General features: G+C 36.6%; 1 protein-coding gene across 23 annotated transcripts in view; it reads right to left on the bottom strand.

Moving 5' to 3' along the window:
- The window catches only part of LOC148045565 (poly(rC)-binding protein 3), a 62,712-nt gene extending 54,359 nt beyond the window's left edge, over positions 1 to 8,353 (bottom strand). For 22 of the 23 annotated variants that reach the window (XM_087716599.1, XM_087716603.1, XM_087716600.1 and 19 more), the window contains exon 1: positions 8,216 to 8,344. The gene's annotated coding sequence lies outside the window, so the exon portion shown is untranslated. Of the gene's footprint in view, positions 1 to 8,215 lie in introns of all 23 variants that reach the window. The other variant, XM_087716622.1, reaches the window with a different exon arrangement.
- Between the last annotated feature and the right edge of the window lie 6,212 nt (positions 8,354 to 14,565).

Below are 14,565 nucleotides of genomic sequence, written 5' to 3'. Positions count from 1 at the left end.
AAGTAAATTCCTTTTACTTACTGATTTTCAAGTAAAGGTAATGCTTTTGTTTCAGCTCCTCAAAAGGAGAAAACGTTGGTGTGGCCTTAAAGGTACTGTCACTAATAAGCAATGTTACACTATTTAATGTTCCTTGTTGTTTTAAAATTATTATTACCATTATTGCTGTTGTTGTGCCCTATAAGGACTCGTCTCTCTCAAAAGTCAATGTTAAGGGGAAGGGGACAAATCAAGGCAATCCCTCCGTCCTGGAAGAGGAGTGTTTATAGTACTGTATAAAGTTATCACCCAACCATCTCCCAGAAAAATGAAATATCCTAGGAAATATTGAAAAGGCAGAATATTACATTTCCCTAAATGTGAAAAGGGAGAAACATGTTTAAAGACAAAGTAACTCCCTGTAGCTTCCTGCCCATCCCCCTTTGTCAATGGGCCATTAAGATGCCCAAGCCAATACTCACCACATGGCATCTGAGAACTCAACCAAACCTGGATTCAAAACACAGACTAGAGAGTTGCCCCTGTGGCCCCATGGGAGTCTGACAACTAATCAGAATACATTTCTTACACAGGAACAGGAAACAGAGGTGGGGCTGAACAGATTATAAAAAGCCCAGCAAGCCCCTCCTCTTCTTCTCCACCCAACATTGAAGCATGTGATCACCTTTTCTGTTTAGGACTCAAGCCATGTGGTCCTGTCCACCATTTCCAAGCAGCCTCCATGTCTCCATTGTCTTTTTCCCCACTTGGAGCCGAACCCAGAAGGACATTTCTTTCAACAGTACTATGAAAGTCATTACCAAAAAATTGGACAAGGCAAAAGGAAGATAGAGTCCCATTAAAGCAAACATCTGAAAGCTGTCCACTAGCACAATTATTATTATTGTTGCCTTTGCAAGATAGCATAAAACAGCAAACTTAGAAAAACAGAGTTATAATAATAGTAATGCAAGAGCTGTAATCATCTTAATATTGTACATATTCTTTGTACAATAATGCACAAGCATATACCACAGCAGACAAGTGAGGACATCTTTCACTTTGTATCTTATCTAGAGTCATGACATTAATCTTAATTGTATTTATTCATGAAAAGTTGTGTTATGAATTCAGAGGTTCACCCAAACAAATTCTGTAATCTGTTTTGGATCCAAGGGTTCTTGAAGTCTCGTAATAGAATCTTGTCTAATCTGTATACAATACTTTCAGCCAGAATTGGGGAACTTGATTTGGAATACACAGTGATTTGTTTTGAAAGGAATATACCTGAGTCAAACCTCGCTAGGTAGCCTATATTTGTACAATACTTAGAAATGCTACTTAAATACCAGCATGTGAAGACTGTATTTTTTTTAATAGAAAGAAAACATTGTTCATCATAAACCCTACTATAATTCAATTATTACATATAATACTACTGTAGTGATGAGTCCTAACTGCGAAGTCGTAATTTGGAATTGAGATCTGATGAACCCTAATTTCAATGCCAGAAAGCTACAACCATGCCAAACGTTCCTGGACCAAGCTAAATATGTCTCACAATGGAACTGTGTAAAAACTATTAAAGAAAAGATTTAAGAAATACCTGGACAACATATTAGTCTTAATGACAGACCAGAACAGTCAGTTCACTTGGGAGCAACTGAGAGTGAGCCATGATATGGCACTTCTATGGGACATTCTGAGCAGGGGAGCCAAGAACAGAGAAGGGGAATGTCCCTCTCCCAGATCAAGCTGTAAGGCGATAGGCATCTGAAATACATTTAGAAACTGTTTTCCTGTTCTTTGATTATAGTATGTTCTAATAGTTATAGCAATGGATTCAGGCTAAGTTCCATTGATTCCACATGACTACATATGGATTCTAGCAAATACATTTCAAAAGAAAGTATGTTTGTATGTAAGAGTATATTTTATTTTTATGACCTCCTCAGTGCCTAGAACAGCAAGAGCCTTGGGCTGCAATTCCCTCCCTCCAGCTGCCCATCGATTATTGTGAGGTCCAACAGAATGGAAATTTATCTTGAACACTGTCATGTCATACGTTTCAGATTCCCAATATTGCAACAACTTGTACTTTTGCCAGGCCTCTCCCCCATTTTGTGTTTGCCTTCAGTGAAGATAGTGCACTCGTGATTATTCCTTGTATAAAATCTGCCACAGATCATGCTGCAGATCACTGTAAAAAATCCATATTTTCTCTGCAATTTCTACATACAAAATGGAGTGTCATTTTTCCTATGCACCCCAGCAAGTGTTGCTAGGACAGCTGAACAAGTTGTATTTCATATGTAACACAATCCCTATTGCCTTTATATTATCAGAACATAATTGTGCAGCCAATCAGTGGCTTCCACATCGGGGAGTCTCTCTTATTCATTCTGAAATCATTCATGGCTCTTGCTTTAATCCTAGGTAGAGCATCGATAGAATAATCAACCCCATCTTCAATCTGTTGATCTAGTCCTGTTTCTCAAATCCTCTCAGTCCAAGAGCAAAGCAATCTCGATGGCCTCATTTCATTTGCAGATTTGCCTTGTATTTAATCTTTTGAAATGTAATGTTGCATTTGAATGCATGTGCTCTGTGAAAGTAATTAAGATATAGCTCTCTATTTAATAATCCATGCCACTTATGACCACAACGTAAATTTAGTCTCAATAGGTAACATAAAACATTTAGAGATTATTATCATTGTAACCTGACCTGGATGATTTGAAAATATGTCATGTGCTATTACAGGAAATGTTTTCATGTGCAATTTTTAATGTTTTAAGTTTATTTCCTTAATAATTATATTTTATTTTTAACACATCTCCTTTTCCCAATAATTTCCTTAACACAATGCACTATTTTATATTGCTTTCATTCATATGTGTATTTTATACATATATGATAAATATATGTATGTATGTGTATGTGTGTGTGTGTGTATACACACACACACACACACACACACACACACAGAGTATATATATATAATGTTAGAGGCAAAATTTGTTATAACTGACAAAGACCACCTGAAAACTGAATTACACACTCTCAGAAACGAATTAACCTCCAACGGATTCCAAAGAAAAACAATTACAAACCTAATCCAAAGGGAGACTCCCCCCCCCCCCAAGAACCGAGACACAGAACAGGACAACGGCATCGCCCTCCTCCCTTACATCAAAGGCACTACAGATAAAATCAGCAAAATTCTCCACAAACACAATATCAAGACAGCTTTCAACATTGACCAAAAAATAGTCAACATCTATCTTAAGAAACCCCAAAGACAAAATCCAGCTAGAAAACCAAGGAGTCTACAAAATACCATACAAAATCTGCCCTGCAACATACATAGGACAAACGAACAGGGGAATAAATGCATGCATCACAGAACACAAGAACGCAGTAAGAAAAAAGAAAAAACTTCCTCCCTTTTCCAGCACCTTAAAGCTACAGGACAGGAAATTAATTTTGAAGGAACGAAATTAATCTCCAAAACTGAACATTTCAACAAGAGAATAATTATGGAAGCTATTGAAATAGAGAAACACCCTAACACATGACCAAACGTGATGATACCTCCCGCCTACCAGACATCTGGAAACCAGCCCTGGTTAACAAACGAGTCCCACCCACCACCCAGGCTGTTACAACACAAAACAACAACGGACACACAGCCAGCACCAATAAGCACCAATCAGCACCAATCTACCAATCATGATACAATCACACAGCCAATCAATCCACTTACTGAAACAAAGCCAGCACTCCACACATCCCCACCAAGATTTATAGAAAGACGGCAGCTCTGACCACGCTTTACTCACACAAACATGAAGCCGAAAACACCAGCCTGAAGATGGCGAGTGAGACCTCGCCGAAATGTTGCCAAGACAATCTCAATCTTACATGGGAAAAGACCCGATATTTTAATAGATAAATTAGTGTACATCAAAAATGCCAGAAAAAAATGATTTTTGAATGATCACTAAGTTTTTGCTCATGTATTGCCTCAAATTATCTCCTTCAAATGCAAACTAAACACATTTCTTCTATGTTTTGAAATAGCTTCCAGAACCACAATAGGAGGCAAGGCCAGTAGGACTAGCACACATATTCTGTCTCCTTCTTCTTGCTATAAATTAAAGTTGTCAATAAGCCAGAGTGGTGTTAGACAAAGATTGGGCAGACCTAGGTGCTAGTCTACCCTCAGGCATACTATGTTTCCTTGTCAATTCATATGATTGTTGTTATTTAATGTCTTCATTATTTTTTACAAATAACTCAAGGTGGTGAACATATTCAACACACCTTCCTCCTCCTATTTTCCCCACAACAACAATGCTATCAGATAGATTGGGTTGAGAGAGAATGACTGGCCCAAAGTCACCCAGCTGGTTTTCATTGCTAAGGAAGGACTTGAACTCATGGTCTCCTACTTTCTTGCTTGGTGCATTAACCCACTTGACCAAACTGGCTCATCACGTTATGGGGATAAAATGAAGATATCCAGTTAAGTTGTTTTAAACTTTGGAGAAAAGGTATATACAAAACTAACAACAAGTCTTTAATATCAGAGAATGGTACAAGGCAGATCTTTGACTAGTTTGAAGTAGGAAAACAAGACCTAATATTTTTTCTAGATTATATTGATGAAGTGAATTTGGGGTATGTGTTTGTATTTATGACACCTAAATCATATTGATATTTAGATAAATTCCAGATTTTAACATACCTCAGTAATCAGTATGTACCTTTTAAATATTTGGCCTTCATAGCCATCTCTGAAAGTGTCATCTATCACTTCACCTAAGTCTCAAGCTGAATTAAAATCCTAGTGAGTCTTTGAGTTTTAAAATAACCTGCTCTTTAGGAGTTATCCCAAGCACAATTAATTCTGCTTAGCTACCATTCATTTTAGAGAGTTTCATTTTGTGTAGGATTGTATATATGTTTCAATAAGACACAGAAATATGCATAAAATAAGAAAGCATGTATCGGTTGGCTGAAGAAAATCACTGTGCCATTGATTCACTGAATTATGTACCTATAGAGTAAAGAACAATGAAGATTCAGTCAACTGATAATGTAATTTTGTTTCCAGATATAATTGTGTGTGTATTTGTTACTATTTGATTTGTGTCTAAAATGGAATTTTCTGTGAGCGTCTGGACAAACTACATTCACCCTGCACAAACCATTTGAACTTGTGTGTGTCTTAGAACATGGAGTAAACTGTAAGCCCTGTCTAGATAACATTTTTTTTTTAAAAATGGTGCTGGTCATGACTAAAAGACTCACTTGATCTGCTAGAATCGGGGTTTAATTTTTTTGCTGGGAATCCATGTTTGCCATGAATTCATCTTTCATTATCAAATGCATCCCTTTGCTTTAAGCTGCTTGCTCAGACCTGTGCCTGAGGTCTGCATACTGACCTGCATGCTGGGGCATCAGAAGAAACACCAACTAATCAATGGATATGAAATACGTGGAATGTTCCAGCAGTGCTACATCAGCAAGAAGAATGATAATTTCTGAGAGAGGTGATAAACAACTTACTCTACTCCCGGGATCCAGAGGAAATCCTGAGATTTCATTGTTGTTTTTTTTAAAAAGAAATCAAAAACTAAGAAACTGAAGCTCAGGAGAGTGGATGACAGGGACTATTCTCAGGAACATTTGCCTAATTCCCTTCTTGGCTGAAAGAATCCTCCTTGTCTGGACAAGGCAGTCATTCCTAGCCATCTTCAACATAGCCAACTTAAAGCAACCAGTTCTAGGGCTACTCAGAATACCCACCAACATCACTCCATATGAATATATAAGGACTCTTATTATTAACAGTTTGTAGGTTCTGTGACCTAGAAGTGAAAATTCATCTTTGTCTAAAGACAAATTTGGGCATATGTGGGCATGGTGCATGTGTGCATATGTATTCAGAGAAGGGGGGAGAATATGATTGTCATATCACTATTTTAATTTAAGACATAAAATGAAAATTATAATGATTTCTATTTTTTTTTACATCTTAAAAGATATGTGTAATGCTATCTACACCAGGGAATGCCTTTAGATATTTCTAAGATACCTACCCTTCATGCAATCCACCTCCAAAATCTGGAATGAAATGTCTGCACTCTACCTGTCAGATTAATCTCCAGAGTTCTCCATCAATGTGCACCAGTGTTTATTTATAGAGATGTTTTATAAGTACATAATTTCCATATCTTCTATGTCTCTATATGCTTAAACTATACACCAAAATCGTATTTAGAGTTTAAAAAACGTGAATAGTAAAATGTTTGAGATTATTTTATTATAATTATCTGCCATGTTCTGATATTGATTCTTTGGCAAAATAACTAAAATGCCATTAACGTAATTATAATCAGGAATGAAAAAGTTTCATATTTTCCTTTGCAATTATAATGTGAATTAGTTTTAGGTGTTCCAGCAGATTTGACAATAGGAAATAGTTCTATTTCTATCTCTGTTCAATCTTTATTTTATTCTATTTAAAAAAATGATATTAGATGAATAAGATATGGATGCCATTTTCTGTTTGAACTTCAAGAAACCTCTCATTTTATTTCTGCACTAGCACATACAAATAAAACCCAGTGTTGTTTCTAATATTTCACTCAGATATTTAACATATTCTTTAAACTGATATTTTAACCATACTGACAAGGAATTAAACTTTAATCTCAATCAATCTGAATCCAGATTAAGGCACAGGAATTTAATAGATGTTTCTCTAATTTTATAGAACCACAAGAGTATAGTTTGTTCCAAGAAACAAATAACATTCAAACAGTTTAGATATAGAATTGATTTGGGGGGAAATGGAATCTTTATATTTATAATTAATGTAATGCTAAATTCTTAAATCCAGTTATTAGGTAATAAGAACTAATAAGATTAATTAGTATTGTATTTTGTGTATCTTATAATTCTTATGTTTCACTGAAACAGGGGAATGAGCATATGCAGCTTGCATATGCATTTTCACATTTCTTTATAATATTTGGTTCAGATTAATTTGTTATATGATATTTTAATATCAACTATCTTAACTTTATTAAGGCTTTAACCGATAAAACAAATTATGATTTTGATAGTATAAAGAAATTAATATCTATATTATCAAATTATGATTTTGATAGTATATAAAATCTATTTATCTATCATACTTTCCATGTTACAATTTCTATTAAATTTGTCATTTAAGTAAAAATTAAGTTAAACTTGTCACCAATTTTAATCTTTGTTTAACATTCTTCTGATAATATAACTGCTGCATATGTAAATTTCACCTAAATTCAGCTAAATTCATTTAAGATAACTATGTAACAATAAAAATGATGAGTGAAAATTAATGAAGTAAAGAAAATGTCAAAGAAAATACGTAACTGAAATTTGATATATTAATTTCCAGCACACTTCACAAAACAATTACTTGAAAATTATTTGCGTATTCATTGAAATCAACATTACCCTCATTTCAGATTTTCAGGTAGTTCTTGTGAGATATTAAAACAAATGCCTATTATCAAACTGATGTCATAACTGTAGTTTTTGAAATGTAATTTGATTTTATCAGGCAATTTTTAAAAAGCAACTGCGCCTCCTTTAGTACTAACTGGTATGCTTTATCCCATAAAGAAGATTTAGAGAACAAGTAAAATGCTATTAATCCCCACATGTATATAGCAATATATTGTAGCTTTCTATTATGATTTTGTTTAGATTTTGTTTCATAACTTCTTATTGTTATCAGTTTGATAAATGATATATAATTTACAATATGATGCTTTCTACGTTTAGGTTAACTATATTTAATCACACATGAAAACATGTTGAGAAAGTATTTTATCCCTCATTAATTTAAACATAACATATCATAATATTATTATATTGTGTGAAGGAATATAAAGGTGGGTATCCATGAACACGCAAACTATTATACCAAAATACAAGTAGAAAGAATGACATTTATTCACTTAAAATATTTCAATTAATTCTTTCCTGTTTTCTTTTAAATATACCTTGTTTTAAATTTCCTGCCATTAAAATTTTGAAAAAAATATTTAGAATACTTTTTAGAAGAATTTAGGATTCATCTTTTCATACTCCCTAATAAGAGGCATATTTCACTCTTTTTAAGAGAGGCATCAACAACCACCATATTCTATCAAAACAGTATATGCAATCTTCTTACCTCCAAATGGAAAAGCTGCTTTAGAAATTATTTAGACTGATGTGGGTTTCAAACAGATGGTCACTCTTTTCATATTGAGAAAAGATGAAAATGTGAATGGATAAAATTATCTTGTTCAAATGTATAGAGGTCTAAAAACCTCATTGGCCTCTCGATAGGAAACATGTGACGTGAGATGAAGTGCATGTGACCTATTTTCTCCCAAATCCTTTAGGTTCTTTGAAATGAATTGTAACCAACAGTGATGTTTTTGTCATTTTGCTGACATCTTTTAAAAGCCACTGAGCAAATAACTTGCCCTTAGGCTAAGAGGCTTCAGCATATAGGAGTTTCCTATGATTGGGCAGTAGGATCCAGCAGTTAGCCAACAATGATTTCTTCCTCATTTTTAATGTTCAAATGATCAGACGATAAACATTCTAAATTTGAACTTCTATGCGAAATAGGTACAAGCTCATTGCAATAACCAAACAATTCTAGCTAAATCAAATTTTGACAGTAGTGTCAAGTAAAATGCCTAATTTTCCTGAATACGAACATGACCACCACTACCATCTTATTGGAAATACTTACTGATTTATCCGTGTGTGTCTATATCCGTGGTGGGTTTCAAAAATTTTTGGAACCTCTTCTGTAGGTGTGGCCTGCTTTCTGGGTCCACTGGTGGAACGTCTTCTAACCGGTTCGGTAGATTTGACGAACCGGTTCTACCGAACTGATGCGAACTGGTAGGAACCCACCTCTGGTGTATGTATGTGTGTGTGTGTGTGTGTGTGTGTGTGTGTGTGTGTGTGTGTGTGTATGTATGTATGTATGACAGACATATATACATACATATATATGTTATATTTATGCTGATGAATAAATAAAGGGAGACTAGTATAGATCTATTTCAAGCTATTTAGCTCTCATCAGCTAGCCATGACTTTAAGTACATACATACATACATACATACATACATACATACATACATACATACATACATATATATATATATATATATATATATATATATATATATATACACACACACATGCATGCATGCATGCATACACACACACACACACACACACACACACACACACAAGCAGGGAAGAGCAATAGAGGAGCATTCTTGCATCGAGGCCTGAAGCAGACTGAAGTTGTTATCTAGAGAATTTCTGACTGTCCTAATACATCAATGTTTAGAGCAAACTATGTTGTTTAGAGCATCAGTAGTATCTGCATTTATTGGCAGGTGACTATTATTAATTATTTTCTTATACTCTTGCAGTTGAGAGTTTTGCCTTCATAGATGTGGTGGAGGAATATGGCTCAAAACAGATGAACAGAAAGTGGGAGTTATTGTACCTGATATTATGTGCATAGTGCGATTCAACTATGTGTCGATCAGTCTGGAATGGTTACTATAATTGTGGAATTCAAGATTTTTTACTGTGGGCGTGGCTTGGTGGGCATGGCAGGGGAAGGTTACTGCAAATTCCCAATTTCCTCCAGATCAGCTGGGACCTGGGAGGCATATAATAGATGGGGGTGGGGGCAGTCAGAGGTGGTATTTACTGGTTCTCCGAACTACTCAAAATTTCCACTTCCAGTTCTCCAGAACTGGTCAGAACCTGCTGAATATCGCCTCTGGATTACTAGATATCAAGACCAAGGAACAATATTATGCTGTTGAAAAGACAAGGCCCATAACTGAAGATCACAAGGTGGAAGCTGACGAACCCCAGGCAACACACAGACATACAGACACACACACACACACACACACACACACACACACACACACAGACGTGTCAAATATGGTGAATGAAAATATTTCATGATTCGTTAAACCACTATTTCCCAAGCAAAGCAGCCTCCAGATATTTAGACTTTAACTTCCACTGATAGCATGGGCATTGCAGGGAATTCTGGGAGTTGAAGTTTACACAATTGGTTGTTGCCAATTTTAGAAAATACTGCTGCTATAAGTATATCTTTTCTAAGGCATATTTTCTCTACAATTTATTTTGAGTCCTGCAACCAATAGACTGAATGCCCTAATTTTTATTTTATTTTTTTCTTCACTTGCTCTTGATAGACATCTTTAAAATCCATTACAGGGATGTATGAATGTGTATTTATAAAGACATAAAACAGCAGCAAAAGAACTATTGTGATTAGAGAATTTCCAAAGAATTAGTGTTAATGTTGCGATGTTTAGTACTGAAAAAATCAGAGGACCTCTATGTATCACAAAAGAAGATCTGGAACATATAAGTAAATTGTGAAAATCTGGGTGTGTCTTATACACTGAATACAGCATTTTTTGCCTGCCGAAACCCTGCCCCCTTCACCAAAATGGCCGTGCATAGCCTTTAGGCTTCCTGAGGGCTCCTGGGCACTGGGGAGGACAGAAATGACCAAAAATGGCCTGTTTTGTGCCTCCCCCATCCCCAGGAGCACTCTATAAGCCTCCTAAAGGCTATGCATGCCCTTTTTTTGACAAAAAACTGGCCCATTTTTGGGAGGTCTGCAGAGTGCAAAAACTTTTTTTTTCTAATTTGCCTCTTCAAAATATACTCAGATGCGTCTTATATTCAGATGCATCTTATACTCCAGTGCATCTTATACTCCAAAAAAATATGGTAAATTTATAAAACACAAAAATAAAGCAAACACAATGCAGTAAGGGGTTTTTCTCCCTCCTGGAAGGTCTGAGTAAAAGGTCAGCTCTTTCAAAGCTCTGCCAAAAGCAGAGTGGGTGCCATCTGGATATTGGGAGTAACCTCATTCCAGGGACAATTGCTGATACAGAGAAGGTATGCTTCTTGGGTCCTGACAGATGGCTTTGTTTCATTGAATGAAAATGGAACACCCTAACCCTGCAGGATCAAACTGGCTGGGCAGATGCTGTGGGAGACAGATCCTCCTTCAAGGCCTTATGATATCATAAGTCTGTCTCAACTTGTAATGTTGAATGAAGTTATAGCACTTGGATGAACGGTTAGAAATGGTTCTCAAGTTTGAAAATAACATAAAATTAGGGGAGATTTGCAAACATTGTGCAGGATTACATTAGAACTCAACAGGCCCTTGATAGGCAGCAACAATAGGAACAAGCTATGAGAATAAATTCTCGTAGGTGCAAAAGCAAACAGCCTGGTACCAGAATGGGTTGGCAAAATAAGGAACAGACAAGAACTGTCTATCCCACTCAAAAGATAGTCATTTCTAGTATTTTACATCATATTGGTGGGAGACACAAGAATATGAACATTAATTTTAGAAAATATAAAATGAAACATGGCAGTTCCTAGAATTCTTTAACAGATCAGCCAGTCAAAATACAGCAGGAAGGGATCTTGGAGGTCTTCTAGTCCAACCCCTGCTCAAGCAGGAAACCCTATACCATTTCAGACAAGGGACTACCCAGTCTCTTCTTAAAAACCTCCGGTTGTGAAACACCTACAACTTCTGAAGGCAAGCTGTTCCATTAGTTAATTGTTGTCACTGTTAGGAGGTTTCTCCTTAATTCCATGTTGCTTCTCTCCTTGATTAGTTTCCATCCATTGTTTCTTCTCTTGCCTTCTGGTGCTTTGCAAAATAAGTTGACACCCTCTTCTTTGTGGCAGCCCCTCAAATACTAGAATATAGCTACAGTACGATGTCACTTTTAGTCCTTCTTTTCCCTAGACTAGCCATACCCAATCCTTCTTCATTTGTTTTAGTCTACAGGCCTTTTATCCACTTAGTTGCTCTTCTCTGTAGTTTTTTCAAAGTTTCAACATATTTTTTTGGCACGTGGTAACCAAAACTGTATGCAGTATTTTAAGTGTGGTCTTATTAAGTTTATATAACGTGGTACTAATACTTCATGTGGTTTTGATTCTCTGCCTTTGTAAAGCCAAGGATTGTATTAGTTTTTTTGGCTGCTACCACACACAGTTGGCTCATATTTAATTAATCTTCCACTAGGACTCCAAGGTCCCTCTCACAGTTACTTTTTTTGAGCCAGGTTTCGCCTAATCTGTACATGTATCTTTGGTTTTTCCTAAGTGTAAAACTTTGCTTTTCTTCACATTAAATTTTATTTTGTTGTATAGGGCCCATTGTTCAAGTCTGTCATGATCTTTTTGGATCGTGAGCTTCACTCTGGGTTGTTGGCTGTTCCTGCCAGCTTAGTATCATCTGCAAATTTGATGAGTTCCCCTTCTATTCCCTCATCTAAGTCATTTATGAAGATATTGATGAGTACCAGGCCTAAGACGGATCCTTGTGGTATCCCACTGCCAGGGACGTGCAGTCACTAGAGGCAAGGGAGGCAAAACCTCACCAGTCTCCTCAGGAAAAAGAAAGAAATTTAAATATATTTTTTTAAATAATTAAAGCCAAGATAGTTGCTACCAGATTCCAGGTCACAGTGGCTTGGTGTCTGCTTAGTGTTAACCAAAGCAGGAGGCGAGAGAACTCGGGGCCTCTTTTCCATAAGGAATTTTTCGCCTTCTAAAAGTTAAGAAAGAGTTAAAAGGCAAAGAAGTTCAGATGGGAAAGAGGCACTAATTCTCCCGCCTCCTGATCTGCAAGCAGCGAATCATGTCTTCTTGAGCTCGCTTACGTTGAGCGGGGCGTGCTTCAGAGGAGAGAGGAGTGGGCGAGAAGGAGGAGGCTGGCTCTTTGCTGCAGACCTGGGTGCTTGGTGGCTCCCGCAATGCAAAGTGCCCCGCCGTCCCGGCCTGCTTCTCCAGGCTCCGCCGCTGGAAGTCCCGGATCGCCTCTGGGGGAAGGCTGGGTAAGAAGCGGAGCGAAGCTTCTCCGTGGCTTCCCGGCGCTATGCAGAGGCTCTCACAGGAGCGCATGCCAACTCCGACCTGAACTTCTTAGCTGTTATTCACAGCACAAGACAGGAACCCCTCCCCCTTAGGACAATCTTTAGAAAACAGACTATTGAAAATCAATACGAGCAAAGACCAAACTTGTGAACTTTAAAATTTTTCTCTATCTGAAATACCAGCTTCAATGTTATAAAAATCTCTTTTGTTTAATTGTCTTCAAAATGGCGTTTACAGTTTCTGCATTTGTTATCTCCGGCTTCCTGGTACAGAATCAAAAGAATAACTTCTTATAATCTTATAATTAAAACCAGATCAGTATTGGCAGATTCTGGAACCCTGCCAGACCTACTCCCTTAAAGCCTTCAAAGATTCTTTGTTGTTGATACAGAGACATTCCAAACATTCCAAACGGACTTTCTCTTTTGAAACCCTCTGTAAAACCCTTTGTAAAAAAAAAAAGGGGGGGGGGAGGAATTTCTTTTTCTCCAAACAGCACAGTGGATTAGCAATTTAGAATAAATAATTAAAACCAAAATATAATGGCATCCAAATCAACCTCTGTGAAATTACCTCCAAAAACGTCTCCCATACCTGGCACAAAGTTGCAGCCCCCACCATCTATGCCCCCTAGTGGAGACGTACTAACAAAAGAATTTTTCTTGGAAATGTTCAAAGAATCCAGAGAACAGAACTTAGAAATGTTTAGAGAATCCAGAGAACAGAATCTAGAAATGCTTAGAGAGTTCAAAGATGAAATAAGGAATGAGATGGAAGTTCTATATGACAAATTCGATACTAGGGTCACTAAAATGAATGATAATATGATGGGAATTGTAAATGTGATAACAGAATATATTTCTGGAATGGAAGATAATTTAGAAATTCTCAATGAAGCTAAAACTAACCTGATATCCAAAACTGAAGTGGTGGAACAAAAAATTGATAATGCTGAAAAACAAATTATTATGATACAGTATAAGCAGATGGAACTTGCATTAAGAGTGAGGGGGCTGCGTGAAGAAAAGCAGGAGAACTTAAAGCAAATGTTTTCTGAAGCTTTTGACCGTCTGGTGGGAAAACCGGGATCCAATTTTGATTGGCAGATTGACAAGACTTTTCGTGTTAACTCGTGGGCGGTAAAACAAAGGCAACTTCCCCGAGATGTGGTAATATACTTTGTTACAAGAGAATCTAGAAATATGATATTACAAGAGTCTTATAATACTAAGCTTCAAATTGGTAGACAGGATCTGATTGTTTTGAAAGAAATACCACCTCAGATGCTAAGAGCCAGAAGAGATTATGCTTTTCTGGTGGAAGAGCTCAGAAAGTGTCAGATACAGTACAGATGGGATGCCCCATTCGGTATTATAGTTACAATGGACAAACAAAGATATCGTCTCAGTTCTGTATGGAAAGCTCGTGATTTCTATCATAAGATTCTGAAGATGGGATACCCTGAATCTTCGGGATATGGTGAAAAACCACGAGACGAACAAGATAAACAGCAAACCACACAACCATCAGATAAAA

The sequence above is a fragment of the Thamnophis sirtalis genome, unplaced genomic scaffold (assembly GCF_051295495.1).
Source record: "Thamnophis sirtalis isolate CommonGarterSnake01/CBP01778 unplaced genomic scaffold, rThaSir2_p1.2 scaffold_5, whole genome shotgun sequence".
NCBI lineage: Eukaryota > Metazoa > Chordata > Lepidosauria > Squamata > Natricidae > Thamnophis > Thamnophis sirtalis.
Note: the sequence above shows the minus strand (reverse complement) of the source record. Positions and strands in the feature narration are given on the sequence as shown.